The sequence below is a fragment of the Physeter macrocephalus genome, chromosome 17 (assembly GCF_002837175.3).
Source record: "Physeter macrocephalus isolate SW-GA chromosome 17, ASM283717v5, whole genome shotgun sequence".
NCBI classification, from domain to species: Eukaryota; Metazoa; Chordata; class Mammalia; order Artiodactyla; family Physeteridae; genus Physeter; species Physeter macrocephalus.
In genome coordinates this window covers 50371950-50399908 of record NC_041230.1, presented here as the reverse complement: position 1 = coordinate 50399908, position 27959 = coordinate 50371950, and the positions used below count along the sequence as shown (strand labels likewise).

Below are 27959 nucleotides of genomic sequence, written 5' to 3'. Positions count from 1 at the left end.
TCTGTTGACACTAATGTCTAAGACTCAGTGATAGTTATTTGCCTGATACATGAAGACAGCCTTATCATGGGGAACAGGAGAGGAACAACGAACACAAGCTGGTCTCTCCTCATACATATTTTAATAATAAGAATTCAATACATGCTATCTATTATTATTTTATAGTTGTTATAAATCCTCACACAAGGGCTTGAGTTCTGTAGCTGATTTGGGAGATGCAGGCAGAAGCAGCAGGTGAGGGGGAAGGGAGACAGGGAGGGAAAGGGAGAGTAAAGGGGTGTTGCTGTCAGGCAACCACACAGGTGACTGGAGCTCAAACCTGCTGGGCCTCGGAGGCAGGTGAGGATCGTACAGCCCCACTGCCTTCCCCCGCTGGAGGGCAAGGAGGCTAGTGTTTACTGACTCCTGTCAGTGCTTGGCTGGCCTCCTGGGGCCTGGTAATTCCCTGGCACTGCTGTGTGAGTAGGTGGGCACAGCTGTGGGAGGCTGGGCCTGCATAAAGATGAGGAGCACACCTGAGGCACCAAGAGCATCTGCTGCCTCTCCCACCAACTTTCTAGCAAGAAAGTGTCAGGTGCGTTCTGGTGCCCTGCTCAGACAGTGAATAAGAGACAAACATGAGCATTGTGAGAAGGAAATTCCCTCTCATCTATTTATTTATGTTTATTTAATTGTGGTAAAATACCCATAACATGAAATTTACACGAGTGACACTTAGTACATTCACAGTGTTATGCCACCATCATCATGATCCAGCTCCAGAACACTTCTGTCATCCGAAAGGAAACCTGCACCTGTTCGTAGTCACTCTCCATTCCATCTTCCTCCGAATGCTGGCAACCACCAGTCTACTTTCTGTCTCTCTGGATTTGCCAGTTCTGGACACTTCATATAAATGGAATCATACAGTAGGTGGCCTTTCATGTCTGGCTTCTTTCATTTAGCATAATGCTGTCAAGATTCTTCCATGCTGTAGCATGTATCAAAGCTTCATTCTTTTTTCTGGTTGAACAATTTTCCACTGTAAGGATTATACTCCTTCTTATCGTTTTGGACACCACAGAGGTTTCTGAAAGATATGTCTGCAGGTCGACCACAGCGCTGGGTGTACCCTGCCTGCCATACCAGGTCAGACCACACTCACCTCTATCCTCATTGGTGCGCCAAGATGCTGGTCTTTATGGGCTGTCTTCTCCTCTAGCTCTCTCCTCTGGCTTCCAGTTAGATTTTGCTAATGGAAGTTACTGGCAGGACATCACATAGGAGCAAGAGAAGTTAAGGTATTTTTTCCTCCTGGCAAACTGACTGTGGTTCTCTATGAAGGCCAGGGCTCCTGTCAGTGGTCCTCTCCATCAGGCTTCTCTCTCCAGGTTCTGCTGGCCCCTCTCTCTTCTTGTACTTTCAGGCCCAGAGGAAGTAACAGCTTCCAGCTGCTGGTAGCTCTCAAGCACTGCACTGTCCTTCATTAGTTTTCCCTAAATAGTCTTACACCTTTGTAAATAGTCTATTCGATTTTCTTCAAACTTTCAGCTTGTGCGTGCCTCTTTCCTGCCGGGATCCTGACTAATACAATAATAATCAATGATAGAGTAACTTATTAATGTTGATAGTTTACTCGGTTACTGAAGCATGTTTCATAGTGCGTATTGTAATTTGGGGACGGAGCGATGCTCTGGGCCCCTGTGTTATCCCCACTTCCCAGCAGATGTGAACCAGACGGCAATTTTTAGAAGTCACTGCAAATTATGTAATGTGGGCTCTGGAATCACATTTCCTGGGTTCATTTCTCAGCTCTGCACCTTGTGGTACCATGACCTGGGGCAAATTACTTAATCTCAGATTCATGACATGTAAAATGTGAATTATGGTGCCTAGACCAACTATGACTAGTAGACGATATGCAGAAAGTTCTCTGAACAGGGCCACACATTAGAAGTGCTCAGTAAATGACAGCTATTGTGTTAACCCCCATTTTTCCTGGCTGCACATCCCCCTCTCCTGGTCTCTATCAGCGTCTCCTGGAACTACCTAGAAGTCCTCGCTGCTGGCCCAGATTCTTCCCAGATGCTGAGCCAGTGATGACTAGAGCTAGAAGTACATCAGCACCTGTTCTCTTCCGCAGTTGAGAGAAAGGGGATTGTGGAGACAGGCAAGTTCCCACAGCCCCTGGACCCTCCATTCCAAACAGGGGCCTCCCTACCCTGGGCGGTTGTGGTGGCCTGCCTTCCCCTTCCCTGCTCTTCGTCACCAGCAGGAAGACCACCACGTGCTGAAGAGTTACTCTGGGATAACAGCCTTCTAAGCTTACTTCATTGAACAGCCCTATCAACCGTATGAGGTATGGTTCCTTTTTAAAAATCTGTAGCAAATCTGTTCCAGATCCATTTCTTAAAATCGGTTCAAACACAGTATTATGAGCTCCCGTTACGCCGGCGACATATGAATACATTTTCCTTGTTAAAGATCCAAAACGTAAATAGTACGAGGTTGCCCTTAGCACCCCCACTTTTCTGATGATGAACTTACAACTCAGATAGATTAAGTGATGTTCTCGAGCTCACTCTGGGAAGCAGCGGCGGCAGAACTCAGAACCAGGAGCGTCTGAGGCAAGAGCCCGCGTGCATCCTCACTGCTGTGCCGCCCGTACCCGCACGACTATCTTTGGCCTCAGTTTCTCTCTTTTGGCATCCGACCAGCCTTGACCTTCCTGGCTCATAAGCCCGTTCTAGTAGAATGCGGCTCTTCATAAATGACCTCTAAGGCCAGTATCTAAACGAGGAGGCTGTTCTGGGCGTTTCTCACACCCTGTTCCACATGCTTCCTGGCCAGAGCTGTGAAACCAGCTTCCCACAGGCGTGATCAGACAGCACCTCAGCGGCCTTTCCCATTCCTGCATTCTGCCCTAGGGGTTCTCAGACACCACAGAGTGGAATGCCCGAGGGAACCTATGGGGTCACTCATACTTACACGGCCTGGGAATGAGAGTTGACGTCACAAGGGCAAGCCTTGACCTATGGAGTATGGGAACTGTCCACTAGAGACACACATTTTGGAGGTATCTCCTGTGGCTCTTCTTAGAGGGTCTTGGGAGGGTGTGTCTCAGTTGCCCAGAGAGGTGACCAACCTGTGTCTACCCCCTTGAATGGATGGTCCCTCTTTTTCTGTCTCACTCTCCCCATCCTGTCTCCTGGAATCACACAATCAGTCATATTGGGATTTGCCTTCTGGGGTAGGTGCAGGCTAAGTCAGGGATGATGAAAGAATCGTTTTGTTTTGTAAATATTTGTTGTGAGTAATAGGCTCTCCTTGCCTAAGAGACAAGCGCCTCTTAGAGTGGCCCAGATCTTGAAGGCAAGGACTGCACAGGCTGCTGTCTCCTTAAACTCTGCACTCCCCACAGGCAGGTGGGGCTGCCCACTGCACAGCGGTAGGCATGTGCCCTTGACCTCACTGAGAGATTCAAATATTTCTCAGTAAAAAAACAGAGCTTCACCCCCCTAACCAGTCACTCATGCTCCCAGCATGCTTCACTGGCATTGTGAGAAGGCTATGTTTTGTTCAAGAAAAATGTTTGAGTACCTAGAAACAGCCAGGATTGTGCAAGTCTCCAGGGATAAGAGGGTAAAAATAACCTAGTCCTTGCCCTAGGGAGTGAACACTCTAGATTGAAAGTAGATAAGTAAACAGGAAATTCTCACACCTTGCAAAGAGTACTATAACTGGGGCAATCAATTGTGTAAGTGAAAATTGAGCTTCAAAGAACGAAAAAGAAAAAAGAAAAACTTTTCTAGTACAATGCTTCGCACTTTTTAAAAATTAATTAATTAATTAATGTATTTATTTATTTATTTTTGGTTGCATTGGGTCTTCGTTGCTGTGCGCAGGCTTTCTCTAGTTGCAGCGAATGGGGGTGACTCTTCGTTGCGGGGCGCGGGCTTCTCACTGCGGTGGCTTCTCTTGCTGTGGAGCAAGGGCTCTAGGCATGTGGGCTTCAGTAGTTGTGGCACGCAGGCTCAGTAGTTTGGCTCGCAGGCTCTAGAGTGCAGGCTCAATAGCTGTGGCGCACATGCTGCTCCACAGCATGTGGGATCTTCCCGGACCAGGGCTCGAACCTGTGTCCCCTGTGTTGGCAGGCGGATTCTTAACCACTGCGCCACCAGGGAAGTTCCAATGCTTCACATTTTAAACCAGAATTAATAGAGGTAATCTTTACATTTATCCCGCCTTCTTTCTGGTCCTAGACCTGTGATCTATTTGAGATGAAAATATAAAGCATCCATCCATCTATCCATCCATCCATCCACCCATCCATCCAATACAAGTGTGTTTGGTCACAACAGTCTTATGGGAAAGAAAAGTTTCTGGTGCTGGATGTCCCACACAGGGACTTGGGGAGGCCAACATAAAGGGCAAAGAAGACAGAAGATGAGTAATTTTCATGCAAGACTTCCACGTGGTGCTTTTTAGTATTCTGACCACGACTTGTTAAAATTATGCTAGATTTGTGACTACGGATTTCCTGAATCATATTTGCAGCCACTTTTCCAACAGGGACCAAGCAGTCATCAATCATTCTGAGATGGCAAATTTGTGAGAGCAAGGTCAGCAGCCAAGTTCACTTGGATTAGTCTGATTGGACACCTGAAGAAAGGCTTAACCAGGACACCCTGAAAACATCAAGATAGTGAAAAAAGAGGAAGAAATGCCTTGTTTCAACAAGAGTGCCTGGTTCCCACCCTCAAAATATCCAATGTGCACAGAAAAAAAAAAAAAAAAAAAGGTAGAGTGTCAAACTGAGAACAGTATCTTAGTGTAGTACAATCAGAGGATCTCTCAAAAAAAAATATCTGTCATTGCTACTATAGATATTAAAGTGTCTTATGTTTTGTGACCCAGGGACTGAATCCTGCCTCTGGTACTTCTAAGCTCTGACTTAGAATGAGCCCTAATTTCCTAATCTGCTAAAAGGGTCTAATTCTAGCTGCCGCACCCATGTATCCATTAATTCAGTCATTATTTATTAGTTACCTACAAGTTGCCAAGCACTGTGCCCAGCAGTGCGGATTCAATGATGAGTTTAAAAAAAAATTTCTTGCCCTTGTATAGCTTTGAGTCAGGGGGAGGTAAACACTAATCACATATTCACGATCCATAAATGGAAGTGATGTTTATCACCTGAGGTATGGGGGAGATGTACGTGGCATTATGAGAGAGAAGAAAAGGGGTGTCTGATCCAGCCTGACAGGAGAGCTGAGATCAGAAGGATGAATGAGTCTGATTTAGGTAAGAAGCTCAGGGATGGATTACAGGTAGATTCTTGACAGAGAAGGAAGCGGATGTAAAGGCCTTGGTACATGATGGTCTCAGCAAATGAACAAAGACTGCTGAGGCTGGCTGTAGAGTGGTGTGAGAGGAGATCGGAGCAGTTGGTATTGCTAAGTGCATCCCATGCCAGGCCTTGTAGATCATGTGGAGGGTTGTTTTTTTATGTAATCCTCAAAGCACTGGGAAACCACTGAAGGACTTTAAGCAAAAGAGTGATACGATCAGATGCATCATATCAAAGCTTTCAAAGGATGGCTCTGGCTGGGGAGAAAAGAGCAGATCGGAGGAAGGTAAAAGTGACTATGTGGAGACCAGCTGGGAGGCCATATTGGTATCAAGGCAAAAAATGATGGTAGCTCAGATTAGAGTGCTGGTAATTAGATGCCCATCGTGCAGGAGTAAAAGGGGATGGATTCCCAATATACGTAGGAGGCAGGACTTAAATTTGGAAATGAGGGGAGGGCAAAACTGGATGGATGGTGGTGCCGTGGATTAAGGAAGGGAACAGTAGAAAGCAGCGAGGTTTGGAAGTGAATGTAACATGTTGGGCTGGGAAACGTTGAGTCCCAGGTGCCTTTGAGACATGAAAGAAGGATGTCAACCTGGCTGTTGGGTATACAGCTCTGGAGCTCAGTGATGACTAAGCTGAAGGGCTAAATATGAGTCATTGGTGGTCAGGTAGATAAAATTGAAACCATGGACATGGATGAGATCATTGTGAAAATAAAATAAATGTTCATTTACAAAGCACCTAGAATGCTATGGGACACAGATTGGTGTTAATGAATCTTACCTCCCTCCCTCCTTCCTCCTCTGTCCTTTGAACAATAGGATGGTGAGTGAGTTTGGGCAAACCCCCTGGGAAGCTGGTTCCTGGGGAAGGACAGAAGAGACAGTCTGTTGCTTCTAGCTGCTCTGGTCTCCCAAGGACACGGTCTAGGTTCCGAATAGCTCTTTGAAGGAAGGGCAACACGCCTTGCTCTTGACTCCTGAACCCTGATGCCCTCCCTACTCTCTGCTTTTTAAACGAGGTGTTTGTGAAAAAGAGAGACGCTACAGAAGCTAAGCTGGATATGCAGAATAATTCCCTCTTCAGCATGAACTTTGGCTGGGCCTCAGGAGGAAAGGCTGGAGGGAACACAGCATGTTCCTTGGCCATGCTTGCCACAAGCAAGAAGGGGAGTCCGGTGGGTTTGGTGACCCCTGCACCAGAAACATTTTTTAATAAAATTTTGGAAGCATCTAGAAGAGCATCTTAAACTTCAGGAATTGTAATGAAGCAAATGCAACTCTATTCAGCTTTGAAATATGTTCTGTAACATCACGGGGCTACAGGGTTAATTCTTCTCTTCCTAACAGAGAAGGCAGAAGTCTTCATCCACTCGTACTGGCAAGCCTAGTGGGTTCTGGAAAAGCTCTATTTTTCTATGTGTGTGACATCTCTCATTTCTTCCTTCCATCAATTTGACATTCCACTGATAGACTAAAGCATTTTTCCCCAGTGCCCATTAGTAAGTTTCAAGGACATGTCCACATAGTATATAGAAATAATAGATGGGCCACAGGAATTTATGAAGAAATAATCTTGGGTTCTGTTCAAATTTAAACCAAGAAAGCAATGACACAATGGGTATGTCAGCAAAATCTTAGGATAAAATTATCTCCTTCTAATTTACTGCGGTATGACTTTTACACTTTTTCAATACAGTGTACTGATCAAATACCACTTTTAAGTTGCAAAATTGTTAAGACAGCTAAAATGATATTCATTCCCTAACTATGCTGAGAACGTTTGAATCCTTTCTCCCTATTACTATCAGAATAAAAATAAAGGTATCCAGCAGTATTCTAAATGTCATGCTTCAAAGCTCTGAGACACTCTTTCTTCCAACACCTGATTGACAGATTATGGCTTTTGGATATCCATCAAATTAATAGATTATGACTTTCTGAAGCCAGAAACTATGCAATTATTGCCATGTTCTATCTTTAAAGAGATAACTTATTCTTTATCATCCATTTACGTCTCAGAAGGCAGCCCCCGTCCCGCCAACACATACATATCATAATTATAAATAATTCAGTTCCTCCTGTCTTTTTTTCTTTCCAGTATGCCCCCATCTCAAACATCCACAAAATAATTCACTCTGAAACAATGTTAGCTTAGGAGATGGCTGACACATCTTATATTTCTCAATAATGTTTTGCAAATTTAAATATTCACCATCTATGTAATCCCTGGTGAGAGTTCCCTTCTGGTTTTATGTATCTGATCCAAGAACTTCTCTGGAACAGAATTAGGAATACAAGAATCGAGATATTTTCAAGTCCAGGTACTTGGCCCTGCTGCCATTAACTAAGCATTTCAATTTTGACATAGTAGAGACAGAGTGAGAAGATTTCCCTAACTATCTGGAGAATTGCTAATACTTTTCATGCCCCTTCATTTGCTTAGACCTCCCATTCATTTCAAATACCTTAAATAAGAGATGAAAACCAGGTAAGCCCATTGCAATATTAGTTGTAGTGCAATCTCTAGTCCGATTTAAAGAAAGAGGTCTTTATAAAGACAATTTAGAAAGGGGTGGGATTTAAACTGTCAATCTTGCCAATGGAGATGGTAACTTCCCAAAACGGATGCAAGATGGCCACAGTGTCACCGAAAAGGGTCAAGGTTTATTGAACTGGAGTAGGATTTCCTGCTAATTCCCCTCTTGTTACAAGTGAAAGCCAGTTTGCAATTCCGATCATAAAGATTTTAGAGCTGCACCTTCAAAAGTATGTTCTTAAAGGGGAAGAAAAACACAAACAGAAGAACCAACATAAGCAGCTCTGTTCTCCCTCCTAGAGCCCTGGGGTACACCTTTTGAAGGTTTGAAGGTGAAAGAAAACTTTTATTCTGTAGACTCTATCAACACACTAAGCCAACCCACGTAGCAGAGATGTATGAAAGAGAACATTGCCAGATGTGGATGGAACTTGAACGGTCTCTCAATTTGAGAGGATTTGGAGCTGCTGCCCATCCACTTGCCTCTGTTACTAACGCTCCCACACTGAATCATGAGCTTCTGTGCACACGCCTGGAACCCATGCCAATGGCATCATCTCTGTGAAACCTCCCTCAATCCACCCTAACATGAACAGTCTTCTTCCTGCCCCAACACACACCATGCTTAGCTCTGTTACACTTAGTTTTCAACTTCAAGTTTAATACAATTTCTTCAAGGGGACATTTCCCAACTCAGGTTAAAAACCTTTTCATTGTGCTATTTCATTCTCCCCTTTGTAACCTCCATAGCTCCTGGGATTATTTACCTAATATCAATCATCTTTTCTACTAGGTTGTTGAGTTCCATCAGGGCAGTGTCTATCTTGTTCACCACTGAAAACCCAGTGCCCAGTGAAGTGCCTGGATTACAGTCAGAGCTCAATAAAAGCTTATTGCACTGAAAATTTTAATTCCCACGGTTATTTGTTTGAAGAAAAAAGCTTTTCTTTCTTGCTAGTAAGTTCCTAGAGAGAACTGTTATGTTACTCTCAGATCTCAGCATGAACACGAAGCTCAGAGAGTGTTTGTTTGAACGAATGAATGAATTGTTGAATAAAGGACAGAAGAAAGGGACAAATGACTGTAGGGAGAAACAATAGGAAGAGGAAATTAATCAACCACCTACATTTACCAAATTCCTACTCAGGGCTCAGGACCAGGTGCTTTACTGGGCACTGAGGGAGGACACAAGAAGTAAAAATGTTTCCTTTCTTAAGTGAAACACCACACCATTACCTACCAAGCAAGCCACAGGATTACTATGCAAACTAGCAAGCCGGTAATTCAATGAAAGGACTGTTTCAGGGAGAATGGAAGCAAGGCCTGTAAGAGACATCCCCAAGGCAGATAAAAGAAGAAATGATGGAAGTCAGTGGTTGATTACCCAGGGGTATGTGGAGGAAAGTGGGTGGGACAACATGAGCAAAGGGATTAGGGACCAACTGAGGGTCAAAAGGGTCAAGAATGACACTGGGCATTCTGACTCTGGGTGATTTCAAGACAGTAATATCAGTGCTGGAAATATGTTGGTTAGGGAGTAGTCATAGCATACTGATATACTGAGTTAAGGTAATGGTGTATAAATGGGAGCTTAGGGAAAAATCAGAATAGAGAAATAGATGTATGAGTCCACCGCACAATAATATTAGCTACCATTTACTGAGGGTTAATGATGAGCCTTGTACTCTGTTAAATGGTTCACACACATTATCTCAGGTGATCCTCACCCCAAGGGGTATTGTTATTAGTCCTATTGTATTGCTATTTTGCAGATGAGAAAACTGAGGCTTACGAAATTAAGCAATTTGCCCAAACTCACACGATTAGAAAGTTACAGAGTTAGACTCTGAACACAGATCTGCCCACTTCAAAGTCTTAGTTCTTAACTTAAGCACTGAAAAGCAAGGGAGAGAGTATAGAAGAGAAGACAGGAATGATCCCTGGGAGCATCTTAGAAGTGAAGACATTCTTTCCAGAACAGGTGACAGTGGCGGGGCAAGGCAGAGGGTGGGAGCGGGAAGTCATCTGGAGAAATTCCTCCTTCTTCAGTGAGGCACAATGTAAACGATGCTTACAGGAAGAGGGCCTTCTCAGGTATACAATTTCCCTTACTTTTGGACATGTCTGCTTATACAAGAGGAGTACACATATCTCCTCTTGTATAAAGCAAAAGGTCATGAATGGAAAAGAAGCCCTAAGGAAACCCTCAAGGTAAAAAACTAACGTCTTTAGAAACCTGAATATGGATCTAAGAAATTGAGTTCTAGAGAAGCTTTCAGTTGGGTTCACAAAGATTAGCATTTGTATCGGAGTCTGGGTAGAAGATTATGGGTAGATTATGCTATTTGAGTAACAGTTAAGGGTTAGTGATAAAAAATACACCTATGGATCTTAAAACTATTTTTATGAAGTTTGCTTTAAAGATTTATCTGTTTTGATATTGAGTGTATAGATATTCTTTTCTTTAAAATTCAATTTTAAAAGTTTTGATTGAATATTTGTAAAGGAAGTTACATAAACGTGGTTTTGATCAGGAAGTTACCATCTTGAATATTAGGAAAAAGCAGGGCTTGTTGATTGGCTCATGTGACCAAGGTACAATATCGCCGCCTGGTGATAGTGTATACAATGCAATATGGTAGCAGAAATCAGTCTTCCATTTTGAAACAAGACCATAAAAAATCCTTCTGAGTTCCCTTCCGTTCTTTGTCATTGATGACTTATACAGTTGTGTTCTTTTCTCATTTACTTTACTTAGGAGAAATTTATTGTAATGGTAACAGAGCATTAGCTTTGGCATTGGACAGACTTGGATTCAGCTTTGAGCTGAGCCAACCTCTGGCTTTATGACTGTTTTCAATTCATCTAAATGCTTACAAAAAGCTGAGGTGAAGATTTAATGAAATCATATATGAAATGTGCTTGGCACAGTGTCTGGCACACAGTAAAACAAGACATGATAATCATCATGTCACCATTGATATTGTTACTATTACTGTTATCTGTGGTACGAGACCCTGGGAAACAAACCTATCTCAACGATACTGTGCCTCCAGGAGGATAAACCGTGGCAGCCATGGGGAAAATGTTTTGTTTATATCTCAGGTACCAAACAGCTGTTGCTACATATTAGGACCAGATGTTCTGAAATGATATGCCACATTATGCTCAATTCTAACTTTTACTGAATTGCCTGTTGATGAAAAATGACTACTGAAGGAGATGATTTATTAAAGGGAAATCCATGGATGATGTGTCTTTAAGTTTCATACCCAACTACTCCAGATTATGTGCCAGTCTATATACTCTGAACACTGCAAACGTCTGGCCCATTCTGAAAATCTATTGAAAGCTCATCCCCTATTCATTGCCCATCTGTCCTTCTACCTGCCAGGCCTGTGTACATCTGCCCTGCTGCACCATGTACAGCAAACCTCGGCAGTATACGGTTACACAACCTTTGACCTCATGCTTCCTGGTAGATGTGAACTTTTCATTGATTCCAGAGTTGCTGTTGCTTTTGATTTTGTTTCAAGTGATTTTTTTCTCATTTCACACTCATATGCCTGAAGGAGAATCCACTGGGGGAAAGTAGAGAAAAGGAAGGGGAAAGAAATAGCTCTAAGTTGTTTCCTCTTAATACCAGGCCAAAGCAGCCCTTGTTCTAACTCTCCTACAAAACCTTCAGGTTATTTCCTGATCCCTCTAGATGACTTTCAAATGTTCTGATTAGGGGGAAATTTGCAATTCAGTATGAGGTCAAATACTTTGGTGGCAGCTGGTAAATCCCTTTTTTGCTTTATTAAACCTCCCCAATAAAATCCCAGGCACAGGGAGTAGGCAGTGCAGCCAGAAGCCCATATACTTGGTGATTCAAGAAACCCAGGTAGGACCTCAAACCCTGCTACAAACAGCAATTACGCAATAGGGGTATTTGCTCCTAAAGGCAGGTCAAGAATGAAAGGCACGTAATGGCTTCTCTTTATTTCTTAAAGGTAAAATGTACAAATTGCAAGAAATTCTCCATACTGAGAAAACAAAATACATCCCTGCCAAAGGGACCAGGAGAAATATTTAGCACATAAGCTGCTTATAGAGATCCATTTGTCAACTCCGTAACTAGAGCTCAGGACATTTGGCTTTGCAAGACTACCAACTGGGCTGGGATATATCTCACTATAGAGAGTGATGATGGGAGAGCAAATGGTTCAGTCCAATTATATATGCTTAATTGCTCTAGATTCTAGAGGGCATACTCATATGGAAAAGGTTTGCCAACTAATCACAAGAGAGGAAACAGCATCTTAATTGGGTGGCTTTACATAGGGAAATATTACAATTAGTTACAATGTCGAATAAGTTACCTATAATGCTTTTAAAAAAAAATTTATTTATTTATGGCTGCGTTGGGTCTTCGTTGCTGCGCGCGGGTTTTCTCTAGTTGTGGTGAGCAGGGCTCCTCCTTGCTGCGGTGCGCGGGCTTCTCATTGAGGTGGCTTCTCTTGTTGCGGAGCACAGGCTCTAGGCACACGGGCTTCAGTAGTTGTGGCTCACGGGTTCTAGAGCCCAGGCTCAGCAGCTGTGGCGCACGGGCTTAGTTGCTCTGTGGGGTGTGGGATCTTCCTGGACCAGGGCTCGAACCCGTGTCCCTTGCATTGGCAGGCAGATTCTTAACAACTGTGCCACCAGAGAAGCCCTATAATGCTTTTAATGAGAAACATTTAAGTCCTTCTGGAATTTTTCCAGTCAAATTAATTCTGAGGACTGAAGACAGTATTACAAGTAATTTATCAGAATTACAATTACGCGGGTACTAGAGTGTGTCACTTAAAATAAAAGGTTCAATGGGTAAGTTCTAAAAGACCCACTATTGTCTCTGTAGACTTTACTAACGTGGTCACGGATAAGATATATCATACCCGTGTCCACTTCTCAGGAGCTTTGATAGGGCAATATGATCTACTGGGCTTGAAAGGACAGGACAGGGTCCAACTGCCCTATACTGGGTATCTAAGGGAACCATCCTTGGATCTGAGACTCAGTTTTATCCAACATGCTGTCCCCCTGTCTAACCATGCCCCAAAGGCTCCAAAAAGGAATGGCTCCCAAAAGGTGCCCAATGGTCTGCAGTGGGTTTCCTGCCACACCCTTGGGAAATAGTGCTCATGTCTGAGCCTCAGAAAGCCCTAAAAGTGAGTCTGGGATTTTGCTGATTTAAGGCACATCCACAGCCTATGGGTCCAGCTGATGCAGCCCCTTTGGTGTGGACGGTAATGAGAGCAATAACAAACACAATTAGGGCGCCACCGTGCTGGGCACACCATGGGCACCCTCTCATTTAACCTTCTAACCCTCTAGAATAATAAAAGGCACTGTCATCATCTCCGCTTTCCACTGGGGGAAACTCAGATCCATAGAAATTCTGGAACTTGCTAACAGTCCAAAGAGACATGGGTCTGAAAACAAAGTGAGGGCTCATAAGGCCCTTTGGCACGGCCGCTCCTTGGTTTTCCCCGTTGTCTCCCAGATGCTGTGCTGGACCATGCCACGGCTTGGAGTACTCCAGGGAGGCTGAATTGCTCATGACACCCAGGGCAGTAGTTCCCTTTACTTTACTGTGCACCAGAATCATGAAGCTTATCAAAATACAGATGCCTGGGCCTCACCCTGAGGAATTCTGAATCTGAAGGCCAGAGGCCAGGTCCCATAAATCTCTTCATTTTTCATACATACCATCCTAAGTGATACTCAATCACATAGTCCAGACTCCGTTTAAGGCAAAAGCACTACCCGAAGGGCTGGCCCTGGGTTGGAGCTGTAGGGTAAGAACCATGTCCCCTATGCCCTGAGTGCTTCACCGTCAACTTCTTTTGTCCTTTGTAGAATGAAGGCAAGTCCACTAGAACCAATAATAGACTTGGCGATGTGTCCTAGGAGCCCTTTAATTATCAGTGGGCTTGACACCTCTCTGGGGTTGGCGGTTCTTGTCAACTCTGCTTTCCCAGCCTGGACAGCAACACTCACCTTGTGATCAGAGCTCATGGGACACGGGGAACAACCAAAGTCTTAGACGCCAAGATTCAGTGGAGCAGTTGAACAGGGAAGCAACAAGCCCATGGTTTGTATGCTGTCTCTTGGGAGTCTTCGTAAACTCACTGGGTAGCTGGACCCTGTGTCCGTTGCAGGGTGTGAGCCACCCTACATGATCTACTTGGTATTCATGGCATCAGGCGCAGGGATGAGCTTTAAAGACTCAGAGCGCAGCCCTGGTAATGGTGTAGCAATAGAGGGAGCAACATTCAAGTAGAGATGAGAACCTGTGTTAATATTAGGTCAGCCAGACAAATACAGATGTTTCTGAAAAACTGTATTAGGCTTTAACTTATCTCATTTCAAGACTGCTTTGAAAGTAGAGCATAAAAAGATTGGAAAGGCTCCCTCACACACAGTCGTGAACGCCTGCTGTGGCAGGGCAGAGGCACAGAGAAGCCCAGGGACGTAGTGAGCAGGAATGAGCTATGGGGCCGTGCACTGGGGTGTGATGGTGACTGCAATTTCATGGCTGTCTCAGACTCAGATACACACTGCTGTGGAGCCTCCTGGCCTGGCTTGTGCCTAGTCGCAGCTCTGAGTGGCTCCGGTCAACTTCAGGTAGGCGCAGTGTGAGAGCACCCAGCTGCTGTCTGGCCTATGAGCCTCTCACCTCCTGCCCTAGGGGTTCCTTCTTGACTCTGTGCCGTGATCCAGGGGCCTTACCTTTGAAGGGGAGATTGGCTGCCTTACTGAAGTGGCTCTATTATTTAATGGACACAAAAAGGTTTTGCCTGTGGCATAATTTCTACAACGAATGATAAGTCATCCATTCCCCTAAGTATACACCTGATTGCAGGAGCTTGGAAAGACGGAAAGACACCTAAAGGCAAACATACCCCAACTTCCATGAGCAGGTTCCCCAGCAGCTATGGGCCCTGGCAAAACCAGGTGTATAGTAGCTGAAGGCAGAAAGGGACATTGTGACTCTGGCCCAGAGCTCAGGAACTTAAGCACCATAGTCTACTCCCTCTCATACAGGCTCTATGTGGATTTAAAGAGATTTATATACACAATAGATATGGCAGTTATGTTCTATACAGTCACCATGAATAATGAATTAGCAAATAGTGAATCAACGCTCCTGGTGGAAGTACAGGGTTAGGTTCCTGCAGGCCTCTGGTCACAACATTCTGTCAATCAATCAATATATAACCTTGTTTTATGTGTTTCTGTTTAAAGACAACTTATTTAACATACCTTGTGGAATCATTAACATTGAACTCACAGCCAATAGTACCGTAACTCTCGTCTGAATGAAGCTCATCTAACACACGTACCTTCTCCATAACGTACATCACAGCCTTCTGCGCTTGGGGACACTAGACTGCGCTTCAGTATTACACCTGTGGGCCATTTTAATCAGCAAAATCGCCAACAAAAAGCACAAAAGTGCAAAGAAAAATGGCACTAAATACCACCAAAAGGACATGTGCTTGCAGTATGAGAGCTGAAACAGGAAGGCAGAGTGTCACCTTGTTGGCACTAGGAACATGCGTGTCAGATGACTCAGATTTTTCACTGGTCTTTACATGACTGCAAAGGACGCAGAAAACACTGTGAGTAATGGTTTGGGGGTTACAAAACATTTTCGTGAGTAGGCAAATTCACAAATACAGAATAGCTGAATAATAAAGATCAAATCTGCATGCATGAGTGTGAATGTGAAGACATATATACGTACTTACACATGTATATGCATACATGTATGCGTATAAAATGCTTACTTGAAAAATACATCGTATTATTGTTATTGTTTCATATAAAAATCTGTCACTGTGCAAAACAAGATCTTCATTTTAATGAACTAAACAAACAGGAAACTGTAAGTGTGGTCAATAGTCAGAGATTAACAACATTTTCTTCTCTTTGAAAAAACTGAAAAAAATCACACGTAGAGAGTGAGGCGGTTTTAAGGAAACATGCAGAAGAAAGTGTGGATCCTTTCTCCCTACCATCAAAATGGAAAGACTTCCAGCCTTCTCCCTCAGAAAGTTATGCTTCAAAGTTATGGCTGACTTCTTTCACCCAACTACTGTGTTGACAGGACCCCAGGACTGTACTGGGCTCACTGGCTGGCACATTCCACTGGGTAGCACTGAGCTCTCATTCTCAAGCACCAGGCACTTGGCATGAATGTACTGATTAGCTAGTGCAGGTCACTGTCAGGAACCCAGAGGAAGAGAAAGAAGTGTGGCACTCATGCCCTCCAAGGACACTCCTTCCATCTGGTGAGGAGGCACACATCCACAAGAAGAACAGGTACAGCAAACTGCTTTGCACTGTTGCTTAGCAAAAAGTAATACTAATGTCAATGGAAGCTAACACTGTGTAGCACTTACTATGTGCCAAGTACTCACCCTACTTCTCCCTTTGACTTTGAGCAACCACCCTAGGAGGTAAGGGCTAGTGATAATCTATTTTCCCCAGAATGAGAATGAATTTCAAAGGTCAAGGAACTCTGCCCAGTGACCCATAGTTAGAGGAGCAGAAGTGGATCCAGAACTGTCCTAAGAGTTCAAGTGTCTCATAACCCAGAGTAGAAAGTCTGTAATGCTGGATAGCAGAGATGACTTTCTGAAAGAAAGAAGAAAGTATTTCTTCTCCAAGCCCATGCTTTATTCACATAGTACGTAAGCTAGCAGAGAAGTAAATTTCCTAGGACAGGAAGGATAAGGGCATCTCACACACCTGCACACACAGGCACACACACAATTTTAATACTTTTACACCAGCCTGGAAGATATCTTTTTGTTCCCCTCTTACGTGGCAGAGAAGCCCTCCCTGACCAACATGTATCTTTGGTTGAATATGCTTCCCAGGTGCTATTTGACATTTAAGCCCAGGGTATTTCTGCCTCATCCCAGAGCAGATGCTTCTATCGACTCACCCAAAGATTAATAGTAAAAGGTCCTCAGAATTGATTATAAAGTGTGTTTGTCTCCCTACCAGAACAGAACATTCAAGACAAGGAGGGCACGCCTGTAGGTGTGGCTTGAGAACAGCAGGGATGGATTTCCTCTGAATCAGCCCCCTTCTCTTCCCACAATGCCCTTTCCTAACAAGCCATCTGGTCAACCCCACTCAGGGGCCCTCATTAGCCAGGCTTTAACCAACTAAAGTCCCAAAGAGATAAACCTCCCTACTCATGTTTCTGAATTGTCTTCATGGGTTATCATCAAATTAATCTCTTTTTAAGTACAAAAGTAATGCATTCTCATTGAAATATATTCAGAAAATACATAAATGGAGAAAATAAAAAGCAAAGCTCTAGGCCTTCCATCTCAAGGCAATTACTACTAACAATTTAGTGATTATCCTTACGCTCTTTTTCCTATACTAACACAAAAAAAGCATGTATGTGTGTGCATAATGCGTTTGTTTTTTGAGTAAAAATTAATATTGGGTTGACCAAAAAGTTTGTCTGGTTAATGAATGTGTTGTTCAATAAAGTTCTTGGTGAAAATGAAAAATGTGTCTTATTTGTACTTAAAACCGAACGAGCTTTTTGGCCAACCCAATATAAAGTTTTGTAATTTGTTTCCGTGCAATACACAACAGAGACCTTTTCATGTCAGAATATCTGTATTTACCTCGTTCTTCTGAGAATATGCAGAGTAGCTGATTCTCTGGATACAACATCATCTCTCTCACCCGGCACTACCAAGCAGATTTCCCTGTGATGATGGAGCTGTCCTGTATCTGCACTGTATACTCTGGTAGCCACTGGCCACATGACGCTCTTGAGCACTTGAAAAGTACCTCATGAGGCAGAGGGACTGAATCGTTAATTATTCATTTTCTTTAATTTGATTAATTAAAATTTAAACGTGGTCACATGTGGCTAGTATCTACTGTACTGGACAGTGCAGATTTAATGAGTCCCCTAATTGAAGGGCATCCATTAGTTTTTCCTAAATTATCTCCATTAGATATTCTGATGGGATGTACATCTGTGTGTGTGTGTGTGTGTGTGTGTGTGTGTGTGTGTGTGAGTATCTGAGTTCTGTTAGCTCACTATTCCCTAACTGAGGTTTTCCCCAATACTTTGTGTTCTCTATAAATAACATGCCAGGTTCCTATAAACTGCATTCATTTGATGAAATAAAAGGCAGATGTGCCCATATATTTGCTGCTAACTAGCCTTGAGGCACAGAGCTTCCTATATCCATTAGCATCCTGTATGGTGGAGTTGCACAGTTGCCCTGAAGCAACCAGATAGGCTGGACCTTCTACAAGGTGCTACTGCTGATAGCTAGGCTTTCACCAAGGAGGTACCTACACTAATCCTCCACCTGGGGATAAGGGTCTGCTGGCTGCCTGGCATGAACAAGCTGGCAGCAAACTCTTTACTCAGTGTTTACAATACTGCATCATTAATAGTGCTCATATTAAAGCACGACAAGCAATATTTTAGTTTTTTTCTTAATGTCCCTTAATTACCCATTCCTATCTGTTCCTGCCCATCCCCAGAAGAGCATAAATAAGGGGTTTGGCTGCAGTTCATGTAATCAGGCTGTGACCAGAGCTAATCTGTTGCAACGGATGAAGTGTGTGTCCTCAGGACTACCTCTCGCTACAACATGGGGAGGGAGGGGTCAGTATGAACGATGAGCTGATGCTGAAGCGGGATAAGAGGAGGCAAAGGAAATGAACAGCTGTATCCCTCCGGCATGAAACACCACACTGGCCCCTGGGCAGCCATCACACACTCAGCCCCTTCCTTCAGGACTGCTTCGAAGGGACCACTGCCATGTTCCTGGGAAGGAAGAAGATGGTGGGTATTTGGTTTCTTTTCATGACTTCTTCAATGAACTTAATAGATTTTTTTAACCTAATGAATATTAAACTCTAACCAGTTACATCCTTCCAGAGACCCTTCTCATCTTTGTTAACATCCACATATACTTTCCTTTTATTGCCGGAACAAAACTGTAGCAGCATCAACAGACCTCTAAATAAAGGAAGGAAAAAAAAAATCACCCAAGATACTGAAAGCCCCACAAATCAAACTGTTTCCATTTTTCTGTGCTCCCTTTCTGTCTTTGTTTACATGTATACATAATTTATGTCTGAAACTTCTCTGGTGTCTTTGGTTCCAGGTACACAACGAATGAGATTAAATATAACTCAACCCTCCAGTGGATTTTCTTCTGGGCCCTAGGCCCTCTTATTTCTTCCACTATCTCCCTGGCCTCTGACCACTTCTGTTTTGCCAGGTTTTGCTCCAAGATTAATCCCTGTGCCACTTTTGGACCCCGGCTGGATTGACTTACTCTGGTCAACTGTTTCTCCCTCACGGATTTCCCCCAGACCCTTGCAGGCATGCTAAAGGCCGTGCTGGGTGGTTTCAGCAGAAGGCCATTATGATTGGTGGTTCCTCTGCCGTATTTGATTCTTAAACATTTAAAATATCACCCCTGATACACCCGTTCGTCTCCCTGAACTTACTTTGGACACCCCCTTTTCACGGCCCCGCATTTGATTGTTTTACTTGTGTCTGCCTGACTCGTGTTTATCTTTGGGCTCCTCATCCAAGACTGAGCCAGAATACTCAATTCCTCGAGGTTCCCTGGCTCCTGTGATTTCTAGGTCACCAGTTTTTCTCTCCTCCCTTTTCTCAACAGCTTCCTCTGAACCTAGAACCTCAGCCAAGCTGGTTGCAATCTGTAGAATAAACGCAGTCTTACTTTCTGCTTTTTAAACTTGACACACTTTTTTCAGATGGTGCTGTATAAGCCTCCCGATTACAGTTTTATTTTCCTATTGAATGAGTGTTCCATAACTTCTTAAATATTCTCCTAAAGCAAAGGTTCTCCCTGGGGAGCAAATCTTCACCCCCCGCACTGGGAGACACTTGACAACGTCTAGAGACACTTTTGGTCGTCACAGGTTAGGAGATGCAACTGGCATTTAGTGGGTGAAGGCCAGGGATGCTTTGAGACATCCTACTATGCACAGGACAGGCCCCAGCAAAAGGAATCATCGTGCCCAAAATGACAACAGCGCTAACCCTGTTCTAATATTACACATTCAGATTTTCCCAGGCTTTTGTCATGAGGTTTTCATTGGTCCTCAAGTCCATCTTACTCATTGTTGTATTCCCTGTGCCTCACACAGTACCTGGCCTATGGTGGGCTCTTGTGAACATGGTGTTTTATTTTGGGGGGAATATTTTTTTAAGGAAAATTCCCATAGAGACGTTTGTGTTCATGCATATGGTTTCTACATGTTTACAACAGTTGGTATATACTCTTTCCTTTAATGTAACTTCTGTTTTTACATTGTTTTTTTGTATCAATTTCCACTTGGGAGTGGACTACACACTGCCATTTTTAATAACTTTGCACAAATACACACAGACAACACATAAGCTCTGCTAGTGCGCTGCTCTTCTGTAGCCTTGCTTCTGCCATCCTCCTCTCAATGCCAAGGCCATCTTTCCATTGTTATGACTAATGTTTATTCACACCTGTTTATAAATTATGTGTTTCTACCTTTAGGGTAATTTCTACAAGGTTGAGAGTGAGCACTCTGATTCGAGTGGCATAAAAAGTAAGAAAGGAGTAGCAGGACCAGGGTCAAATAGAGAAGCTACGCCATCTAGATGCCGAAACAGGTGATGGTAAACATGTGAAGAAGTTTATAACCCTTGGGAACCACTAGCAACTATGTATGGTTTTTTCTTCTGGCATCATTTTCTATAAAATGGGGATATTACCTATCGCTCCTCATCGGCAAGCTCCCCGTTTGCGCTGCTATGAACCAACCAGAGATGGTGACCAGGAGGAGGTCAGAGCCAACACAAGAAAATGGAGAACGCTTTGGGGGCTATGATCAGAGCAGTCCAAGAAAATTCACTCCCCTGAGAACCTTCTTCGGGGCTAATTTATCTGAATTAGCAAGTGTACAATCAAAGTAGAATTACAGAATCCTCACCATATACACACACACAAAAGGAAAAATGTACATTTTTTCCATAGTGCTTTATTTTGTCAAGCATCTATTTTATACTAGGCATTGTGAATACAATGAGAAACTGACACATGGAGCATACGTTCAAATGAAGAGAGATAATCATGGCAAATCATCCTCTCATCCATCATGTACTGGGTGGAGCCCTAAACTGTTTAGGTATAATTTAATCCTCACAATCACCCTTTGGGATCAGTCATTATTATTTGATAAATGTAGAAACTGAGGCACAGAGAGGTTAAATAACTTGCCTGAGTTCCTGCACCTAATAAGCAATAGAGGTCTAATTTAAACTTAGGCAGTACACCTCCACTCTTAATCAATGAACTATACTCTCTCTTGAGACAGGTTCAGAAAGAAGTAAGTGTATCAAAATGTAACCAAGATACAATTTATCCCAGACATTCAAGTCTGGCTTAATATTCAAAAATCAATTAATGTAATCCATCATATAAACAGGCTGAGGAACTAAATCACATGACCATATCAATAGATGCAAAAAAGGCACTTGGCAAAATCCAACACCTAGCCATGATAAAAAAACTCTCAGCAAACTAAGAATAGAAAGGAACTTGATTTGATAAAGAACATCTACAAAATAACCTACAGCTAACATCATACTTAATGCTAAAATCAAGAACAGGTCCAGAAGGTCCCCTCTCAGTGCACCTTATCAACAGTATACTGGAAGTCCCATCTAATGCCTATCTAAATCCTATCTAAAGATATGAAAAGGAAATAAAAGTTGCACTGATGGGAAGAAAGAAATAGAACTGCCTTAGTTTGCTGATAACACAGTTGTCTATGTAGAAAATCCGAAGGAATCGACAAAACTCATGAAAATAAGTGATTATGCCAAGTTTGTAGGAGACAAGTTTAATATATGTCACTCATTTTCCTAAATACCAGCAACAAACAAGAGAAATTTGAAGTTAAAAACATGATGTCATTTACATTAGCACCCCCCAAAATGAAATACTTAGCTATAAATCTAACAGAATATGTACAAAATCTGTATGAGAAAATTACAAAACTCTGATGAAAGTAATCAAGGAACTAAATAAATGAAGAGATATTCCATGTTCATAGATAGGAAGACTCAATATTGTCAACATGTCAGCTCTTCCCAACTTGATCTATAGAGTCAACACAATCCCAATCAAAATCCCAGCAACTTATTTTATGAATATCAACAAACTGATTCTAAAATGTATATGAAGAGGCAAAAAACCCAAAACAGTCACCACGATATTGAAGAATAATAAAGTCAGACAACCGACACAACTCAACTTCAAGACTTACCATAAAGCTATAGTAATCAAGACAGTGTGACACTGGTGGAAGAATAGATAAAAATATCACTGGAACAGTATAAAGAGCCACATAATTGTAGTCAAGTGATCTTTGACAAGGGAGAAAAGGCAATACAATGGAGCAAAGGCAATACAAGGGAGCAAATATAGTCTTTTCAACAAAGACTAGCCAGCTGAAACAACTGGATACCCACATGCAAAATATTAAATCTAGACACAGATCTCACATCCTACACAAAAATTAACTCAAAATGGATCAGAGACCTAAATGTAAAACACAAAACTATAAAACTCCTAGAAGATAACATAGGAGAAAATGCAGATGGCCTTGGGTATGGAAATGACTTCTTAGATATAACACCAAAGGTACAATCCAAGAAAGAAAGAATTGATAAGCTAGGCTTCATTAACATTGGAAAGTTCTTTTCTGCAAAAGATACTGTCAAGAGAATGAGAAAGTAATCCATAGACTGGGAGAAAATATTTGCAAAAGATATATCTGTTAAAGGACTATTATCCAAAATATACAAATACCTTTTAAAACTCAATTATAAGAAAATAAACAGGGCTTCCCTGGTGGCGCAGTGGTTGAGAGTCCGCCTGCCGATGCAGGGGACACGGGTTCGTGCCCCGGTCCGGGAAGATCCCACATGCCACGGAGCGGCTGGGCCCGTGAGCCGTGGCGGCTGAGCCTGCGCGTCCGGAGCCTGTGCTCCGCAATGGGAGAGGCCACAACAGTGAGAGGCCCGTGTACCACAAAAAAAAAAAAAAAAAAGAAAAAAAAGAAAAGAAACAGCCCAATTAAGAAATGGGCCAAAGACATTAGCGACACCTCACCAAAGAAGATATACAGACGGCAAATAAGCACATGAAAAGATGCTCAACGTTGTATGTCATTAGGAAAATGCAAATTAAAACAACACTGAAACACTACTACACGCCTATTAGAATGGGCAATATCTAAAACACTAACAACACCAAACACTGATGAACATATGGAGTAACAAGAACTCTCATTCATTGCCACTTTGGAAGACAGTTTGGCAATTTCTTACAAAGTTAAACATACCATATGATCCAGCAATTGCACTCCTTGTTATTTCCCCAAAGGAGTGGAAAACGTATGCCCATACAAAAACCTGCACACAAATGTTATAACAGCTTTATTCATAATTGCCAAAACTTGAAAGCAAACAAGATGTCCTTCAGTAGGTGAATGGATAAATAAACTGTGGTACATCTACACAATGGAATATTATTCAGCAATAAGAAGAAATGAGCTATTAAGCCATGAAAAGACTTGGAGGAAACTTAAATACATGTTACCAAGTGAAAGAAGCCAATCTGAAAATGTATGATTCTAACTATATGACATTCTGGAAAAGGTAAAACTATGGAGACAAAGGATCAGTGGTTGCCAGGGGTTAGGGAGGAAGGAGGGATGAAAAGGCAGAGCACAGAGGATTTTTAGGGCAGTGAAATATTCCATGTGATACTATAATGACAGATACATGCCATTATACATTTGTCAAACCCATAGAATGTACAACACCAAGAGTGAACCTGAATGTAAACTATGGACTTTGAGTGATAATGATGTGTCTACTTAGGTCCATTAATTATAACAAATGCATCACTCTGGTGTGGGAGTTGATAGTGGGGGAGGCTATGCATACGTGGCGGCAAGAAGTATACACAAAATCTGTATACCTTCCACTCAATTTTGCCATGAAGCTAAAACTGCTCTTTAAAATAAAGTCAGTTTACATAGAAAACAAACTTACAGTTACCAAAGGGGAAAGGAAGTAGTGGAGGGATAAATTAGGAGTTTGGGATTAACAGATGCACACCACTATATATAAAATAGATGAACAACAAGTCCTACTGTATAGCACAGGGAACTACATTCACTATCCTGTAATAATCTATAATGGAAAAGAATATTAAAAAGAAAATATATATATATATATGACTGAATCACTTTGCTGTACACCAGAAAAAGAAAATATATATATATATATATGACTGAATCACTTTGCTGTACACCAGAAACTAATGCAACATTGTAAATTAACTATACTTCAATAAAAAACAAAATAAAATAAAAATAAAGTCTATTTAAAAACTGAAAAAAACAAATGAAACCAAGTGTAAACCTGTCTCTATCCAGCCTCCTCTCCAAACGCAACCAGGTGCACCCTTGCTTCCCCCCAGCCGCTGCCATTCACTCTACACCCTATACCTCTGAACCACTCATTTCTCTACTTGGACTCCCCCTGCCCAGCCCCTTGCCCGCAGCTTGTTTGACCATCTCCGACATGGTGCCCACTCCCAGCTCAGATGTCACCTTTGGTTTCCCCTCCCCTACTGGGCCAGGCGCTCTTTCTCCATACTGCCAAATTAAAATCAGAGCGCTTGCTGTTCTGCACATTAACTCTCTGCTTAATTCTCTGTCTCTCCCTGGAGATAAGCCAGAGTCTAAAGGATGTGTCTAGGCCTCCCAGAACCCCATGCAGACCTGGCACATATCAGGTGCCCACTAAATGCTAGCTGGAATTAAAGCACTTGAGGAGTGGGCTATTAACCCTGAGGCATCCTGTTTCCACTGCTTCCTATACAGGTGACCATGCCTGCTCTGGGCCTCAGTTTCCCAACTGCAAAGTGAGGAATAATAATAATAGCAACGCCTATTTCATTGGTTGTTGTGAGGACTTAATGAAATAAAACTGGAGAAGGAATTCAGAAAGAAATTTTACATATGTAAAATTAACATATGTAAACAAGAAAACAGACTGTGGAGGAGGTGAGCTTTCTCAGACTTCCAAATTGCTTTCAGCTTCCTCTGCTGCACACAGTAACAGATGATGTCACTGCTTTACCCTCCCTCCACCAATGGTTTCCCATCACTCTCAGAATAATATCCAAACTCTCCCGATGGCCCCATGTGTCTCCTGATCTCATCTCCTTTTCTTGGTCCAGCCACTGAGGTCCCCTCGCTATTTCTGGAACACACCAGGCATGTTCCTACTTCAGGGATTTTACACTTTTTCTTCTGCCTGGCGTATTCTGTCCCTCACAGGCCTACATGGCTGTCTCCTCCACGACAGGCAGGTCTCAGGTGAAATGTGCCCTCTCCAGCGGAGCCCCCGCCAACCCTCCACCCCTATGGAAAAGAACATCCTGGTTACACTTTAACCCTGACAGTGCCTTGGTTTATGTACAGCACTTATGACTAACAGACTTTCTTTGCTGTTTGCTCCTTCCACTAAAACAAAAGTTCTATAGAGGCAGGGACTTGGTTGTATGCATTGCTGTTTTCTTGGTGCTTAGAACCATACCTGGCACATAGAGGGCATTCAATAAATGTGAATGAATGAGTGAATGAATGTATGAACAGATGAATCCCCTGATACAGTGGGAAAGGGAGGAAAATTGTTTTGGATTTCTTTCTGAACTCCTTCAATTCCTACAGCACACCGAGTACTCCAGAGCCACAGGATAGAGAACACCAGCCCCAAGGCTTATTAGCTGCATGGTCATAGGCCTTGGCTACTTCACCTGCATGACTGGCACAGTCTTAAGACCCACCTCAGTGTTGTCAGCGTAAATGAGGTGACAGGAAAGAAAGCACTTAGCGCAGGCTACGTGGCAGTCGTTACGTGTTCCCACAGTTCATATTATAATCTGAGAGCCTGTTCTTACCCCTTCTGTGCCCCCTGCCATCCAGCACGCAGGGGATTTGTTCTGCATACGAAAAAAACTTATTTAAAATCCTGGTTCCTCTTTTTAACTGTACAGCATTCATATCCTTACCCAGAGCCTGCTCTCCTGGGGTGTCTGCCCCCAAATAAAGGTTGTCAAACATTTTAAATGTTATTAAATTGTCCAGTAAATGGGGATGACCAAAGCAGAAAGCCAGTCAGTCAGGATTATTCGAGAGCTTCCAAAAGACAGAAGGAAACCATTATTAGGTTTAAGAATATTGCGTTCCTTCTCCCACACAGGCTTCATCTAAATCTTCATTTAATTGGCAGCCTTCAGCACTGTTGGAATTGCGTTCTGAGAACTAGGAGAAGTTTTCAAACATTCACGCAAGTTTATATGCTTGGCTCACAGCTACTCATGGGAATGATCCTTTCTGCAAGGGATTTGGGGAATGCCCTATCAGTGATGTTGCAGGGGCTGGGGAACTGACCTTGAATCAAAGAAGAAACTAACACCACTGCATAAACTCAAAGACACCTCCTGAGGTTTAAGGCAGAGAGAATAGGACCTGCTGTCTCCCCACACTCTACAGGTGGCTCCTTGAAGGCAAGAATTGGTCCCTTCCATCTCTGTATCCTCGGAAGTTCCCCTACTGCCTGACATATTGTGGGCATAAATAGATGTTTCTGGAATGGCTAATGAGGATCTTTGTGGTTTTATACAATAAGAGAAATTGGCGCTCAGGCCCAGGTGTTTCTATCTGAGTGGTTCTCACCAGAGCCTGGGCTGGAAGAGAAACCTTCTGATTTCTCCCCATCTCTTCCCCCAACAACCCCCCGACCTTGCAGTGGACTAACAAGTTTCATGTATTGTATGATATCTGCTGATCTCTGATCTGTCTCCTCCTCTCCTCTCTCAGTGCCTTAAATGGGGCCTTCAGCCTTCTCCTCTGGGACTACTGCAAAAGACACCTAAACATCTCCCATTTGCACGCCCATGCAGGCATAAGCATGCTGGTTGTTAGAAAAGCCAGGCTTGACAGTGTCACTCTGCTGCTTAAAATTCCCTCGTGGCTCCCGCTGCTTTCGGGACATTATGTCTTGTCTGTGAAACAGTCCATACTCCTCCCCTGCTGACCCCTCCTATGTCTACAGCCCCACACCCTGGGCTTCAGCCACAGCAAGCAACTCACAGCCCTCCCAAGCTCCAACTGCCAGCTCCTTCCACTCCATGCCTTCCTTCTGACTGAGGCCTTTGTGCAAGCACATCCCACCCCATTTTCTGACTGCTTACTTCCTGTTGATCCTTCTGGGCCCAGTTCATATATCAATATCAATTGAGTTCCTCAATCTCTCTGCTCTCCTCCCCCAGGTAAAGCCCGGTCCCTTCTCTGTGCTCCCAAAGGGCCTGAAGCGGACAGTATTTTATTTCTTTATTTTTTAATTTAAATTCTACTGTGACACTACAGGAAGTGTGCAAAGCCTCAGTATATAGCTCTGTATTTTCCACAAGGTGTCATGCAACTGGGGTCAAAAAATAAAACACGATCAGGTTCTCAGAAGCCCCCCGCCCGCCTTCTTTACAACCACGTTGGAAAACTGTCTGGTGGTATCTATCAAAGCCAAAACCAAACAGTTTTCCAAGCAGATGAATTCCCAGTCCCTTTCATCCTGTCTTGACAATGCTGACTGTTCTGTCTGTTTCAGCTTCTGAATCATAAGATCCCGCGGTCAGGGACTACAATTCTGTTCCCTCCTTATTGCTGCTCCTGTCCCAGAACTGGCACATGATAGGTTCTCTATAAATGTTGACCGAATGAATGAATGAGAGAGAAAGGTAAATAACATGCACTCTGTTTGGATAACGGTCTTGAATGTCTTCCAATCGATGCTTTGTGCATCTTCCTCATTTGGAACCTACAGTAGTGGCATGATTCTGGGTTCCCACTGAAACTCACAAAAGACCAGATGTCCTCCAGAGATTGTCAGAGAAAAAAAAGGCTT

General features: G+C 43.0%; 1 protein-coding gene and 1 long non-coding RNA gene across 2 annotated transcripts in view; both read right to left on the bottom strand.

Moving 5' to 3' along the window:
- Positions 1 to 27959, bottom strand: part of CDH13 (cadherin 13) — a 1052304-nt gene that overhangs the window by 999111 nt on the left and 25234 nt on the right. The gene's annotated exons all lie outside the window — the stretch shown is intronic.
- LOC129391410 (uncharacterized) lies at positions 12244 to 21852 on the bottom strand. The gene is made up of 2 exons (XR_008615471.1): positions 13898 to 21852; positions 12244 to 12577 (listed from the first exon to the last, which is right to left on the bottom strand). It is a non-coding gene; the product is annotated as an uncharacterized lncRNA (long non-coding RNA).